The following is a 16,969-nucleotide window of genomic DNA, read 5'->3' as shown; positions in this document are numbered from 1 at the left end:
CTGACTGGGAATTCAAAGAATATATGGGGGTTATGTGCACCCACAATTTTTAATACTGGTATATAGTGCCATTGTCTGACTGGGAATTCAAAGAATATATGGGGGTTACGTGCACCCACAATTTTTAATACTGGTATACAGTGCCATTGTCTGACTGGGAATTCAAAGAATATATGGGGGTTACGTGCACCCACAATTTTTAATACTGGTATACAGTGCCATTGTCTGACTGGGAATTCAAAGAATATATGGGGGTTATGTGCACCCACAATTATTAATACTGGTATATAGTGCCATTGTCTGACTGGGAATTCAAAGAATATATGGGGGTTACGTGCACCCACAATTTTTAATACTGGTATACAGTGCCATTGTCTGACTGGGAATTCAAAGAATATATGGGGGTTACGTGCACCCACAATTTTTAATACTGCTATACAGTGCCATTGTCTGACTGGGAATTCAAAGAATATATGGGGGTTATGTGCACCCACAATTTTTAATACTGGTATACAGTGCCATTGTCTGACTGGGAATTCAAAGAATATATGGGGGTTATGTGCACCCACAATTTTTAATACTGGTATACAGTGCCATTGTCTGACTGGGAATTCAAAGAATATATGGGGGTTATGTGCACCCACAATTTTTAATACTGGTATACAGTGCCATTGTCTCACTGGGAATTCCACAAATAATTTGGGGATTCATTCACCCTACATCTCAGGCTCTTGCCATATTCACCCAGGTTGTCAGTGCTGCATCAGCTCGTTCCCAGACAGCTCGGCCCGAAAAACGCGTTACCTATATAGAGGATTTGGACAATGAAGACAACATGTTCTAAATCTAATGTCTGCACCTTCTCCAGAATTAAAATAAAGGCAGCGTTTAACTTTCAAATAGCACTGCACAAAGGAAGAGCTTATCAGCTTGTCTCATGACATGCTACTGAAAAGTTTCATTTGTGTATCTTAATGTAAATATAGTTGTATAAGCTTTTTGGGTTTTAGGCACTGCCAAGTTATTTATTACCACCCACTCCCTTATAATGATGATGACGCCAAAGTCACTGTGGGTGTTCAGAGCTCACAGCTTTGGGTGACATTTGTCTTGCTCTCTGTCGGTACCAGCTGTCTTTTTGGATACCGTAAAGTTATGTTGACTTTATTAACAGCTATAGAAGCTTTAGCCAGGTTGTGACGGTGTGTAACCCTAACAACACTAAGTGGGATACACATTAATAGTCAGTCTATGTACGCTAAACGTATCACTGAAGTAATTTTTTTTCCCTCTCCCCTAATATAAGAAAGGAACAGACATTAGACCTAGACCGGGGTTCGAGGCTTGAAAAAATCCAGTATTATTTGTTCTTCATGATGTGAAATATGTGTTGAAAAGCAACCCAAGATGAAGTCAGCCATGTGTGCCAGTGTGTTACTTGGCATGCCTTTGCTGGCCCCAACTGTAAGGGTCACTCTCCATTTCCTCCATTTTCCACTCCCCTTCACACCATTTGTGGTGAAGCAATGGGATGCACTGAAGTGCACCCTCTAGCCTCGTGTGGGATAGGGACATCAGATGCCACTCCAACCCCCTCGTCTTCCTCCGCCAGCCAACGGTGCGAAGATGAGAGGAGTGTGCTCTGAATGTTTTCTGCCTAGCAGAGGCTAGTTCTCACTTACGAAAATGGCCCCACTTTGACCTGTATATCAGGCACAATGGTGTAGGTTTCAAAGAAACATGGCACCAACAAGTTGGAAAACGTGGGCCATGCGTGGACCGTGTTTGAGTCTGGCAAGCTCCAGATCTGCTACCAGGTTCCAGCCATTATCACAGGCGCAAAAATGCCAGGCCCCAGGTGTAGCAGGGAAAAAAAAATGCCATCTCAGCCAGGATGGCATCCCTGACCTCGGAGGCACTGTGCTGTCTGTCCCCCAAGCTGATCAGTTTCAGCACGGCCTACTGACATCTCCCCATGCCAGTGTTACAGTGTTTTCCGCTAGTAGCTGGGGTGGAGGTTGCAGCTTCGTAGGGTTTCAGTCTACTCCTGCCATGAATTTTGGCCTGGGAGAGGAGATAGGCCACCCCAGTTTGCACCCGGGGAACAGACTCCACCACATTCACCCTGCCTGTCATTAAAGATAAGCACTGCAGCATCCCTGACCACAGGCGCTTGTCCATGTGTCGGTGGTCAAGTGGACCTTGCAGCAAAGCGCAGAGCTCTGGGCCCGACTGATGTTATGGGACACATGCAGGCGCAAGGCAGAGACAGCACACCAAGAGAAGTAGTAACGGCTAGGCCCAGCATAGGGAGGTGCCCCAGCTGCCATCTGCTGACGGAAGGCCTGGGTCTCCAGAAGCATAAACAAACACCAACATCTCCAGGGCCAGCAGTTTATCGATGAGGCTGTTACAGGCTTGGGCATGGGGGTGGGTTGTATTGTACTTCTGCCTGCAATGAAAAGCTTGGGAAATGTGGAGTGGCTGGGAAGAGGCGCATGATGGTGCAGGCCAAAAGGGCGCATGAGGGTGAACTCCCCAATGTGTCAGAGATAGGTGTGTAGGTGTCCTTGCATCATATACTTGCACCATATTTGGCTTTGGAAGTTAATTTTGTGCCAAAAAGTGGTTAAGACAGCGATCCCTCAGCTACTCCCGTTACACTGTCTATTGAAGTTACCATCTGTGGAAGTGGACCACCATTTCTAAGATCCCAAAGGAAGCAGGCAAGAGATGTGCAGTTCAGAAAAAAAGATGAGAAAATAAGTTTAGGCTGTAGAGCACAGAGGGATCGGAGAGGACAGAGCTGGTGTCGGCCAGGTATTCCCACAACATGCGCCTATACTTGTCCCTCCTGGTGACACTAGGCCCCTGAGTGGCAGTAATTTGTCCAGGGGGGCCATTAACGTGTTCCAGACCTAGGAATAAGTCTTCCAACAGGGTAGAGTTTTGCATGCCTTTGCTTCTACCCACTGTTTTTGCTGCTTAGCTTCCCTCCACATCTACTCTGCTTTCACCCCTAAACATCACCCCAGTTTATGCCTTTGCTTCTACCCAGGTTTTTTGTTGATTTAGCTTCCCTCTACATCTACACTGCTTTAGCCCCTAGACATCACCCCTGTCCATGTGGGGTCGGTGGCCTCGTCATCCACCAACTCCTCTTCCAATTGCGCACTGCCCCCTTACTGCAAACCGCACATGACCACAGCTTGCCTTGATGGCAACTGTGTCTCATGATCCCCACTTAGGTCCAGACAAGTCGGTGGCGGGTCCAAAACCCCAAAATTGGAAGGAAATGGCAGATGCTGCAGTATTTCTAACACCTGTTCCTGGTGCTCGGGCCTGGTCTGTGTTGTACCCTGCACCCTGCTTAACGCATCTGCCATATCCGAAGTTGTGCTGAGCGCATGCTAATGTTTCGTGTCCAGTGCAATGGATGGGATGGGATTTCACATAAGTCTGCCACCCATGGCCACTCATGGTTGAGCAACTGAGGGAGTTGACTTTGACGACCCCGAGGGTTTTGGAGTTGGAACTACATCAAAGGTCTGTGCTGCTCACACACTCTGCTCAACACATGATATGTTTAGTGCCAGCAGTGTGGAGACGTCGCACAACAGCCGTTGTTCCAGCAGGTACAGGCGTTGTAGGAGTGCATAGAGGCTAGCAGCGGCAACTATACACTTTAAAAACTATCCGCACAAGCGCCACACTTTCACCAGTAGCTCAGGAACATTGGGGTACCTTTTTCAAAAGATTAGCAGCAATGAGTTAAAAACGTGGCCCAGGCATGGAATATGTTGCAGGCTGCCAAGCTACAGAGCCAATCCCAGGTTACGGCCATTATCACACATGACAACATGCCTGGGCCCAGGTGCAGTGGCAAAAACCACATTGCCGTCTCATCGAGGATGGCATGACTCACTTTGTAGGCAGTGTGCTGTCTGGCCCCCAAGCTGATGAGCTTCAGCACGGCCCGCTGACGTCTCCCCACACCAGTGTTGCAGCGTTTCCAGCTCGTAGCTGGGGTCAATTTAACAGCGGAGGAGGGTGGTGTTTCAGCCCTCCTCCCAGGAATGTTGTGTGGGGAGACAAGTCAGGCCACCACATTTTGCGACCCGGTCCACGCCTCAACTACATTCAACCACTGTGCCCAAATTGAAAGGTAGCGTCCCTGTCCGCATGCACTTGTCCATTCGTAACTGGTCACATGGAACTTTAGGGCTAAGCGCTGAATTTAGGGACCGCCTCATGTTTGGGGGAAAGTGCTGGTGTGGACGGCACAGTGCGGTGGCGCAGTAGACACTCTGCCCAAAAAGGGCAGAGTGTCCCCCAGCCGGGATTCCAACATCTCCTGGGCCAGATTTCTTGAGATGAGGCCGTTGAAGCCTTGGGCATGTGGGTGGGTTGCGCTGTACTTTAGCATGAAATGAAAGGCTTGGGAGATGGGGAGTTGCTGGGAAGAGGCGCATGATGGCGCGGGCAAAAGGAGAAATGGCAGGAAAAGGTGAGGATAAGGGTGAACTCCCCAAAGTGTCAGAGGCAGATGTGGAGGTGTCCTGGCTCCTGGTCTGGACTGCAGCGCCAGCCCTGTCAACAGTGGAAGAGGCAGTGGCCGCCAGGCCAAACGACGATTATCCTGCGCTTGCTCTCACCCACTGAGCCCAGGGCTTGCCTTCCAAATGATGGCACCCGCAAGAGGTGGTGAGATTCCTCTCCGCAGATCTCCAACCCATCTTGGACTTGCAAATTGCACTAAATTTGTCATGTAACTGACATGTATATGATGAGTCTATCCATTGTCTGTTCATTTTGGTGAAAGTCAGCCTGTCAGCTGACAGACAGCTGTGCTTGTCAGTGATGATGTCACCGGCTGCTTGTACCCCCAGTTTTTGCTGCTTAGCTTGCCTCCACATCCACACTGCTTTTGCCCCTACACATCACCCCTATCCATGCCTGTGCCTCTAGCCATAAGTCTGCCACCCATGGAAACTCATGGTGCAGAAAGTGAGGGAGCTGACTCTGAGGAACCCTTGGGTTTTGTAGCTGGTACTCCATCAAAGGTCTCTGCTGCTCACACACCCTGCTGAACATACGGTATCTAGGGTTAGAGCGTGTGGTGACCTCGCACAACAGTAGGTGCTTCAGGCAGATGTAGGCCTTGCTGGAGTGTATTGCGGCTAGCTCCAGGTACTGTAGACTTGGGAAAGTGGGTGTCCAAGTGCCGCACTTTCACCCTTAGCTCAGCTAATTTGGGGTATGTTTTTAAAAATCATTGCACCACTACATTGAACATGTGGGCCAGGCATGGAACGTGTTGGAGGCTGGCAAGCTCCAGAGCCCTCCAACAAGCTAAAAAACCTGGCCCCAGGGGCAGCGGGGATAAACAAATTGCCATCTCATCCAGGATGGCATCCCTGACCTCAGAGGCAGTGTGCTGTCCGTCTCCCAAGCTGATGAGCTTCAGCCCAGCCTGCTGACGTCTCCCCACACCAGTGTTGCAGCGTTTTCAGCTCGTAGCTGGGGTAAATCTAACAGCGGAGGAGGAGGAGGGTGGTGTTTCAGCCCTCCTCCCAGGAATGTTTTGTGGGGAAACAAGTCAGGAAAATTCTTGAAACGGGAGAGTTTTGCATCTTTGCCCTTGCTGCCTATGGACATCCCTTTGCCTCTAGCCACCATTTTCCCTGCTTTGCTTGCCTCCAAATCCACACTGCTTTTGCCCCTAGACATCACCCCAGTCCATGCCTTAGCTTGTACCCCCAGTTTTTCCTGCTTAGCTTGCCTCCACATCCACACTGCTTTTGCCCCTAGACATCACCCCAGTCCATGCCTTAGCTTGTACCCCCAGTTTTTCCTGCTTAGCTTGCCTCCACATCCACACTGCTTTTGCCCCTAGACATCACCCCAGTCCATGCCTTTGCTTGTACCCCCAGTTTTTCCTGCTTAGCTTGCCTCCACATCCACACTGCTTTTGCCCCTAGACATCACCCCAGTCCATGCCTTAGCTTGTATCCCCAGTTTTTCCTGCTTAGCTTGCCTCCACATCCACACTGCTTTTGCCCCTAGACATCACCCCAGTCCATGCCTTAGCTTGTACCCCCAGTTTTTCCTGCTTAGCTTGCCTCCACATCCACACTGCTTTTGCCCCTAGACATCATCCCTATCCATGCCTCTTCCCCTAGCCATAACTCTGCCACCCCTGGAAACTCATGGTGCAGAAACTTTGGTTGCTGACTTTGAGGAACCCTTGGGTTTTGTAGATGGAACTCCATCAAAGGTCTGTGCAGCTCACACACCCTGCTCAAGATATGGTATTGTAGGGTTTCAGCGTGTGTGAATGACGGACAACAGCCTGTGTTTGGACAGATGTAGGCCTTGCTAGAGTGTTTTTAGGCTAGCAGCGACTCCTGTGCACTTGCAAAAGTGGGCGCACAAGCGCCGCATTTTCAACAGTAGCTTCGGTACATTTGGGTATGTTTTTAAAAAACTTTGCACCACTAGGTTAGACGTGGGCCAAACATGGAACGTGTTGGAGGCTGGCAAGCTCCAGAGCCGCTACCAGGTTCCAGCCATTATCACAGGCGTAAAAATGCCAGGCCCCAGGTGTAGCAGGGAAAAAAAAATGCCATCTCAGCCAGGATGGCATCCCTGACCTCGGAGGCACTGTGCTGTCTGTCCCCCAAGCTGATGAGCTTCAGCACCGCCTGCTGACGTCTCCCCACACCAGTGTTTTAGCGTTTGCCGCTAGTAGCTGTGGTGGAGGTTGCAGCGTCGTAGGGTTTCAGTCTACTCCTGCCATGAATTTTGGCCTGGGAGAGGAGATAGGCCACCCCAGTTTGCACCCGGGGAACAGACTCCACCACATTCACCCTGCCTGTCATTAAAGATAAGCACTGCAGCATCCCTGACCACAGGCGCTTGTCCAAGTGTCGGTGGTCAAGTGGACCTTGCAGCAAAGCGCGGAACTAAGGGCCCACCTGATGTTGAGTGACACGTGCTGGTGCAAGGCGGGGACGCCACACCGGGAGAAGTTGAGACGGCTAGGGACGGCATAGTGAGGTGCCACAGTTGCCATCAGGTCCGGGAAGGCGGGAGTTTCAACAAGCCGGAACGCCAACCTCTCCTGGGCCAGCAGTTTAGCGATGTTGGCGTTCTAGGCTTGCGTGGGTGGGTGGTTAGCGGTGTATTTCTGCCGGCGCTCCAATGTCTGAGAGATGGTGGGTTGTTGTAAAGAAGCGCCTGATGGTGCCTTTGATGGTGCAGGAGAAGGAGATAAGACAGAAACAGGGGAGGATGAGGGAGAAGTCAACAAAGTGGCGGAGGCAGATGAAGTGATGTCCTGGCTCGTCCTCTGGAGTGCATCGCCAGCACTGTGAGCAGAGGCAGTGGCATGAACGGCGGGCGACGTTTGTCCTGCCGTTGCTGCCTGCCACTGATTCCATTGCTTGGATTCCAAATGACGGTGCATTGAAGTGGTGGACAGGTTGCTCTTCTCAGGGCCCCTACTCGATTTCGAGAGGCAAATTGTGTAGACGACACTATATCTGTCCTCGGCGCATTCCTTGAAAAAACTCTACACCTTCAAGAAACGTGCCCTCGATGGGGGAGTTTTTCTGGGCTGGGTACAAAAGGGAACATCTTCGGACATTCCGGGTCTGGCCTGGCTTCGGCAAAGCAGCTGACCTCTGCCTCTGGACATGTCTCTGCCTCTAGCTACCCTTTTTGGTGCTGCACCTGCCTCAACATCCACACTACTTTCCCAGCTTGACATCTGCCTTGTCCAGGTGGGGTCGGTGTCCTCGTCGTCCACCACCTCCTCTTCCAACTCCTGTCTCGCCTCCTCCTCCTGCACAATGCGCATGTCAACTGGCTGCCCTGACAGCAACTGCATCTCATCGTCGTCGATGAGGGTGGGTTGCTGGTCATCCGCCACCAAATCGACCGGAGATGGAATGGAGGAGACTCTAGTGTTTGAGCATCTGGACACAGATACTCGTCTGTTAGGTCCGTGGAATCGCGAAATGGAGGGGCAGGTTGCGGTACAGTCAAAGGAAGGGAGAACAGCTCTGGGGAGCAGGGACAGTTGGGGTTATTGTTCTGAGAAGATTGGGAATTTTGGGTGGAAGGAGGACAAGACTGTTGGGTAAGAGGAGGTAGAGGCTGACTGGCTGGTGGACAATGTGCTTTAAGCGTTATCCGACAGCCATTGCAAGACCTGTTCCTGGTTCTCGGGCCTACTAATCTTTGTACCATTCAGCCTAGTTAATGTGGAACTTTTGTGCAAAGCGCAGAACTTAGGGCCCGCCTGATGTTAAGGGACACACGCTGGTACAAGGCTCAACTCACCCTAAGTGCCAAAAACACTGCTGGTGCAAGGCTCTACTCATGCCAAGGGCCTCAATCTCTGCTGGTAGCTCAGCTTAAGGTCATGTAACTTTGTTTGGAAGGGCTCATGTTAAGGGCTAGAAAAGTGAATTTTGGAAGGTCTTACCACATCACACACACACACACACACACACACACACACACACACACACACACACACACACTCACTCAAAATGACAGTTAAGGGTGAGGGCTTTTGGAATTCCCATTGCCTATTCCATTTGTGGTTGTCATGGGGAACGTGATTTAAAGGGGTGGTTGTTACTGTTTGTTGAGCTTAAATTGGGGTTTGTGTCCATCCATTTGGGGAGTAAAGAAGGTTTCCAGGTATTTTCCCACTTTGATAGAGGTTTTTTTGAATGTGGAAAGTGTGTAGTTGTTAGGCAGTGATGTTGGGGTAATAGAGGGTCTTTGGTGTGTTAGATGCCCCCAGGCATGCTTCCCCTGCTGTCCCAGTGTCATTCCAGAGGTGTTGGCATCATTTCCTGGGGTGTCATAGTGGACTTGGTGACCCTCCAGACACGGATTTGGGTTTCCCCCTTAACGAGTATCTGTTCCCCATAGACTATAATGGGGTTCGAAACCCGTTCGAACACACGAACATTGAGCGGCTGTTCGAATCGAATTTCGAACCTCGAACATTTTAGTGTTCGCTCATCTCTAATGAACATATTTCATGTGTGAAAGTGCAATTTCGCTGCAGAAAAAATAAATAAATCACATTTAATCCATATGGAAATGGGCAGTTCAGCCCAACTCAGATGTGGCTGTGTCCACCAGGCAGATGTTTTCGCCTGCAATTGCCAAACATTGGGATTTGTCACCATTTATTTTAGGATACAGTACTAGGTTTTAACAGTATATGAAAACCACATAGAAATAGGTTAGACTGTGATCAAAAAGTTGTATGTTTGAGGGCTATGTTTATTTTTGGCGACAAACTATTTTCAGTGGCACAATTTTTGGAAAAATATAGTGGAAGAAAACAGTAATTTTATGGTTCAGAAAAAAGACAGTAATTTTGCCATTGTGTTGAGCAAATAAGCCCAAATAAGCCTTCCTATTTTACTTGCTTTCTGTAGTAAAACTTTTAGTCATGGGAAAAGAGTAATTTTTGTCAATTTTTTTACAGCTGTGTTTTTTTTTTTTTGTTTTTTTTTTTACCTTGGTAACATGAATGTAGACGTACCAAGCTAACTGTCCTAGAATTCTGGCTCAATTTGCATCACAATAACTGGCCTTGTGTTGTAACAGATTTCTTATTGGTTGTAACAGATATGTCTCTCACCCTCAAAAGTTGGAAATGTTAAACATTTTGGGGTTACGATACTCAATTTAATTGAAACATAAGGAGTTAATTCTATATCCTGCGGACAACATATTCCTATCTTAGCATACATGGACGTGTCAGGGGTGAGTGATACTGATGTGTTCCATATAGAGTGGAAAAGAGTTTGTAAATTTCAAGGACAAACTTATCCATTCATATAAATGATTGACAGACACATGTGGGGGTCTTACATTCTTGAGATACTGGGTTTTGGGACGTGTTGTGTGAAGAGGCACAAATGAGCATCACACAGATGAACATCCAAAGACTGAATGAGGTTCCAAGCTGATAAACTCAATGAACACAATGAAGGAAGGACTTCTTCAATTCCAACACTCACTGTTATATGTATTATTCTGTATTATTTTCATCCTGTATCTACTTTCCTTGAAAACTTTAATACATTTACAGTTGTTTATAAGAAGCTGAACCCACTAATATTACCTTATAGGGTAAGAATTATATGAACTATATAATAAGCCCATGTACAACCATATTTACACCCGAATGAAAACAGATCTTTTGGAAGAAAACCCAAATGAAAACAGATCTTTTGTTGCTACCAAAATCAAAAGGGAAGCCAGAGATTTCCAACCCAAAACTGTATTAGCTGTCCAATTTGAAGATGGGGAAATTTGGGAAATAGAGAAAATTATTTGAGATAAATGTAGATATATTGAAACAGCCACTATACAGCTTCCCGATAGAGATTTTTGAAGCACTGAAGTTGGAAATAACTAATAGAGAGAGAAGTCTTGTAGGAGATTTGGAATAAAAATTTCAATAGGAGGTAGAATGCACATTGTTATGGGACAATAGTATGTCTCTTAAGATACTCGGTGGGATTGAAGCACTCAGATTTTTTTTGATATTATTAGTTTATGCACACATATAAGACTACCAGTTTAAAAAAAACACTATTTAACTTAGGATATTCTGACTTAATGAGATCTCTACAGGTTACAAAAGTGAGAAGAGGAATAATCTCTGTCTTATATAAGCTACGTTTGGGAAAAGGAATTTTAAACACAATTTTGGTAAAAAAAAAAAAAAAAAAAAAAATGGTATAAAAAAGGAAGAATTTGTAGGGGAGCAAAGAGTGATTTGAGGAATTGTAATTAAAGAGATTTCATTTAACCCTTATCATACTTATTATTATTATTATTGTTTATTTATATAGCACCATTAATTCCATGGTGCTTTACATTTGGGGGTTACATACAGTACACAAAATATACAGGTAGATTTAATACTAACAGCGACCGACTGGCACAATGGGGTAGAGGGCCCTGCCCGCGAGGGCTTACAATCTATGAGGGAAGGGGGTAGAGACAGAAGGTGAGGGGGAGACAGTTCAGATGGTGGTGTGGTGATAGTGTTATTGGAGGGTGTAGGCCTTCCTGAATAGGTGAGTCTTCAGGGCCTTCTTGAAGCCTGTGATTGTGGGGATCAGTCGTGTGTGTCTTGGTAAGGAGTTCCCAAGTATGGAGGATGCACAGTAGAAATCTTGGAGGTGGTTGTGTGAGGAGCGGATGAGAGCAGAGCGGAGTAAGAGGTGATTTGAGGATCTGAGGTTACATGTGGGCAGGTAGTGTGAGATTAGTTCAGAGATATATGGAGGGGACAGGTTATGGATGGCTTTGTATGTTAGCGTTAGTAGCTTGAACTCAAGTCGCTGGGCTATAGGTAGCCAGTGGAGGGACTGGCAGAGGGGAGTAGCCAATGAAGATCGGGGGTAGAGGTGAATTAAATGAGCAGCACAGTTTAAGGTGGACTGGAGGGGGGCGAGGGTGTTTGCTGGGAGTCCATGGAGAAGGGTGTTGCAGTAGTCTAAGCGGGATATTATGAGGGCCTGGATGAGCATCTTAGTAGTTTAAGGGGCGAGGAAGGAGCGGATTCGGTGGATGTTTTTTGAGTTGGAGGCGGCAGGAAGTGTTGAGGGTTTGAACTTGTGAGTTGAAGGATAGGTCGGAGTCCAGGGTTACCCCAAGGCATCGGGCCTGTGAGACAGGGGTAATTGTGGTTCCGTTAACTTTGTTAGATGGGTCAGGTGGAGGGGCCACACGGGGTGGGGTGAAGATGATGAACTCTGTTTTCTCCATGTTGAGTTTGAGAAAGTGGGAGGAGAGGAAGGAGGCTACAGCTGCTAAACAATCTGGAACTCTGGCCAGTAGAGAGGTAATGTCTGGTCCAGAGATGTATATTTGGGTGTCATCGGCATAGCAGTGGTATTGAAAACCATGAGATTCTATGAGTTGGCCCAGGCCGAGGGTGTAGATGGAGAACAGGAGGGGACCTAGGACGGAGCCTTGAGTAGTTGCTGACATCAGCTATACTATTATAGTGGATGTCGGGACGGGGTTAAGTTGATGTATATAAAAAAAGTAATGCGTGTTGAGAAATTAGAAGGGTTGTCCAAAAGAAATCAGTTTTGGACATTTTATTTTAAAATTGTGTTTACAATTCCTTGAGCACCAAAAGTAAGATGAGAATTGTATACTTTTGTGTGCTGGCTGAAAAGTTCAAGATTTGAGTATAAAAATACATTTTACTCTCACTTTAGGCAATCAGTTTTTGAAATACAGTAGATTCATGAAAATGCACATCAGCAATGTTCTTTTGACAAGAACATGGTCCACTTATTAACTTTTAGGTATTTTCTGAGCACTGAGTCACGTTGCATCCCTCAAGCTTAGAATTTCAGTCCCTGTGGGTGGAATTGTTGTACCCTGCATACATTCTGTGTCCTTGGTTATATGCAGAGATGTAAATTTGCAGTACATGCCAGGTAAGTGAATGATAACTCAAAGCAGTTTTAAGTTGTCAAAAGTTTTTAAGTTAAATTTAGCTTAACTGAAAAAAAGTACTTTTAAAAAAGAATTGAATATTGTGTTAGGTTAAATTATTGAATGCAATTACAATTTAAGAGAATATTTATGTACATTAGTTAACATCATTGGAACGTAGCGCTTGCACATCAGCGCCTAATTGCTATAAGCTTAAGTGACATAATTGCTACAAGGCATGCATTTCCCATAATATAAGGTAATTTCATGCACTATGAACATTCTAAATATCCACTGTGTGTTAGAGCAGAATGAAATTTTTAATCACTGGATGTCTTGATATATTTTAAAGTTGGTTAATTTCTGTTGTGATGCATATGCATAATATTTTACTTAATTAAGTCAAACTTAGGTATGGTGCTTTAATAATCCAGGAAAGCTTAGCTGTGATGTCTTTAATAAATGTCATCAAGTTTTTCAGTGTTAATCAGAAAAGATGTGTTTAGTTATGATAGTTGGAAAGTTCTTTTAAATGAAAATCGATGGAGTGTGCCAGTCTTCAAAAGCCATTAGGTACATGGAGATGCTTGAGGAACATTAAAGGATAACAATCAAACAATTAAACATTGATTGTTGAATTTAATCATTTCATAAATGGCGTGCATTCAGGTGATCTCTCAGTATTTTACTGATTCACATCATGAGGTTTGCACATTTAGTGTGCAAGGCAAATTGCAAAACAAAGTAGATGTAGCTGCCGTAGAACTATAAGTGTTGGACACACTCACTGGGATGTCATTTTACATCCTTAATATTTTCATTAGAATGTATTCTCATGAGTGCATTTATTTATGAGGTTGCCTACATTGTGCAAATCATACTAAATGTGTGAAATAATTTATAAAAAAATGTATATTAATAATAATGATATAAAATTGTCAATTTATTAGAGACATCTATCTTTTCACTATTGGAGCTTCTTTAAATGAAATTTGGACATGTGACGCTGGAAACAGTATACATATGCATGTTTTCCATGGATCATTTTCAAGCATAGATCCATATTACTGTGATAAAATTGAGCAACTTGAATGACTTTGATTGAGGCTTTAAAAAGACCTATATGTGGACCTGCTCTCAGGAGTGTCTCTTCGGTTGCTGCTTCCTTAAGTTTAACATGATAACTTAAAAGTATACAACTGAGAAGCTTCCCTATGCCTTTACCCATCAGCAGCTGAAGAGGCCTCTATAAGATCGCTCCTTTTTGATTCGGGTGCTGACTAATTTAGTTGTTAAGTAGTTTGGCTCTGACTGTGTATACCTGCTTTATCTCTGACTACTGGCTTGCTCCTTGGATTTACCTTTTGTCTCTGGATTCTGTTGTTTTGTTCTAGTGTTGTGATGTGCTAGTTTCTTAGATATTGCTTTCGTCTCTACTTACTACATGCTGTCCTGGTTTTTGGTTCTGCTAATACGTGTAAGGATTGGAGTCAGGGTCAGGCAGTGCAAAGTGACACAGCTGGGAAAGCAACACTGTGCAACTAATGACAAAAGGGGTCGTAGGCCCTGCAGCTATAACTCTGCTGTAATATCTGAGATGAGGCAGACCAATGCACTTCCTAATTGAAGTGCGCCTACCACGACTCCTTACGCTTCTATCCCGGCGGCTAGGATAAGGGAAGAGGAGGCCCTGAAAGTCCTAGGGACTGGAGTCACGGGATCACACCTAAACAGAAAGCACAGTGTAACTGCAATGCAAAACAAAAGACTAAACAGCATGGAACCAGGGAGGACCACAAGTCCCAGCAAGACACAGAAGAGAAGGCGAGGTCAGACGAGCAAGAGGTCAAGCCAGGAGATATAATAAAGGTACCGAATCAAAAGACAAGGGATAGTCAAAAATACAAGCCGGGTATATAACCAAGGAACAGACCGAATACAAACAGACAGGGAAACAGACTGAGCAGGGGAACCAGGAAACCAAAAGTGAATGGCTGGCAAGGATCCATGCCTGGGTGGGGTTTAAATAGCAGCAGAGAACACACCTGATGGCTAATGACATGGAGACTGAAGGCAAGGAAAAGATTAACCCTTAATGACCTAAGCACACCCAATAGAACTCCTAACACGTCTCCCAGGGAGACGCCGCGCAGCAAGGAGACCACGGCGACTCCGTATCCTGACAGTACCCCCCCTTTGAGGAGGGGCCTCCGGACCCTCAAGAGGACCCCCTGGCTTAGTAGGGTAAGAACGGTAAAACTTCTCCACCAATCTAGGAGCGTGAAGGTCTCTGGCTGCCACCCAAACACGCTCTTCTGGTCCATACCCCTTCCAATGTATGAGGAACTGAAGGGAATTCCGCACTCTGCGTGAATCAATGACCCGTTCCACCTCATACTCTAGTACCCCCTGAACGATCACTGGTTCGGGTGGGGAACGAGTGACCATTGCCGGAACATACTTTTTGAGTAGGGACTTATGAAAAACTGGGTGAATATGGAGGGACCTAGGAAGTGATAATTTGAATGACACAGGGTTGATTATTTCAGAAATGGGATATGGACCAATAAAACGTGGGGCAAATTTAGTAGATGGAACACGAAGTTGGAGATTTTTAGTGGATAACCAGACCTTGTCACCCACCTCAAAGTCAGGTCCAGGGCGGCGCTTTCTGTTGGCAAAAATTACTTGATTAGCCTGGGCTCAGCGATGCCAGGCTTTCAGCCCATACCGTACAGAGAGATTTAGCAATGTCCTCTACTGAGGAAAAGGCGAATTCATTACCTGTTCCTGAGGAGAATCTGGGGTGAAAACCATAGTTAATGTGGAAAGGAGACGACCGAGTCGAGGAGTTGACATGATTATTTAGTGCAAATTCAGCCATGGGCAAATATTCACTCCATTTATCTTGGCAATCAGACACAAAGCACCTCAAATACTGTTCCAAAGATTGATTCAATCTCTCTGTTTGACCGTTAGTCTCTGGGTGAAAGGCTGAGGAAAAAGAAAGCGAGACTCCCAACCTGTTACAAAAGGCTTTCCAAAACCTGGACACAAACTGTACGCCCCTGTCCGACACCACATTTGAAAGAATACCATGCAGACGTAAAATGTGAGGGATAAACAACCAGGCCAACAATTTAGCTGAAGGCAATTTTTTCAAGGCAACAAAGTGGGACATCTTAGAAAAACGATCTACTACAACCCAAATTACCGATTTCCCTTTAGAGGATGGGAGATCGGTAATAAAATCCATGGAGATGTGTGACCAGGGTCTATTGGGTAGCGGGAGTGGATGTAAAAGACCCACTGGAAGTTCATGGGGCACCTTAGATCTGGCACAGGTCTCGCAAGAATGAACAAAATTTTTAACATCTTGTTGCCAAGATGGCCACCAATATGTTTGTGATAACAGATTCCCAGTACCAGCAATGCCTGGATGACCCGCCAGAACAGAGGAGTGGATCTCCTCTAAGAGCTCCAAGCTGAGGTGGCTAGGGACAAACAATTTACCTGGTGGTAGCGCACTAGGGGCAGCATCCTGAGTGTTGAGAATACGGGTTTCAAGATCCGAGGTCAAAACTGCCACTACCACCCCAGGAGCAAGTAGATTTTCAGGTTCCCCATCAGAACTACCACTAAGACCAAAACTTCTAGACAAGGCATCTGCTTTAGTATTCTTTGAGCCGGGACGGTAGGTAATTACAAAGTGGAACCTAGTGAAAAATAGAGCCCACCTGGCTTGACGGGGATTTAATCTTTTTGCCTTGTCTAAATATAATAAGTTTTTGTGGTCAGTTAGTACAGTAATTTTATGTCTGGCCCCCTCGAGGAAGTGTCTCCGCTCTTCAAAGGCCCACTTAATCGCCAGAAGCTCTCTATTGCCAACATCATAATTGGCCTCGGTAGTGGAGAACCTCCTGGAAAAGTAGGCGATAGGTTGGAGGTTGGTAAATGGTTCAGTGCCCTGAGACAGGACCGCTCCTACACCTACTTCTCAAGCGTCAACCTCTACAATAAAGGGCAATTCAGGATCAGGATGGACCAGGACTGGGGCAGAAGTAAAAAGTTGTTTTAAGGTGGCGAACGCTACCTCCGTCTCTGGTGTCCAGGAGGCAGGATCCGCCCCCTTTTTGGTCAAATCGGTAAGAGGTTTAACAATAGAAGAAAAATTTCGGATAAATTTTCGGTAATAGTTGGCGAAACCTAGAAACCTTTGAACTTCTTTTAAGGTAGTAGGTTTCTCCCATTCAAGTACTGCAGATACCTTTCTGGGATCCATACCAATGGTACCAGGAGTAAGGATGTATCCCAAAAAACCTATCTCCTGGACTCCAAATTGACACTTGGATAACTTAGCACAGAGGTAGTTTTGACGTAGCCTAAGAAGAACCTCTTTTACATGTTGCTGATGTGACTCCCAGTCCGGTGAGAATATGAGGATGTCATCTAAATAAATTACTAGATA

The sequence above is a fragment of the Leptodactylus fuscus genome, chromosome 1 (assembly GCF_031893055.1).
Source record: "Leptodactylus fuscus isolate aLepFus1 chromosome 1, aLepFus1.hap2, whole genome shotgun sequence".
In the NCBI taxonomy this organism is placed as follows: Eukaryota; Metazoa; Chordata; class Amphibia; order Anura; family Leptodactylidae; genus Leptodactylus; species Leptodactylus fuscus.
The sequence above is the reverse complement of the archived record's forward strand: the minus strand, read 5'-3'. Positions refer to the sequence as shown.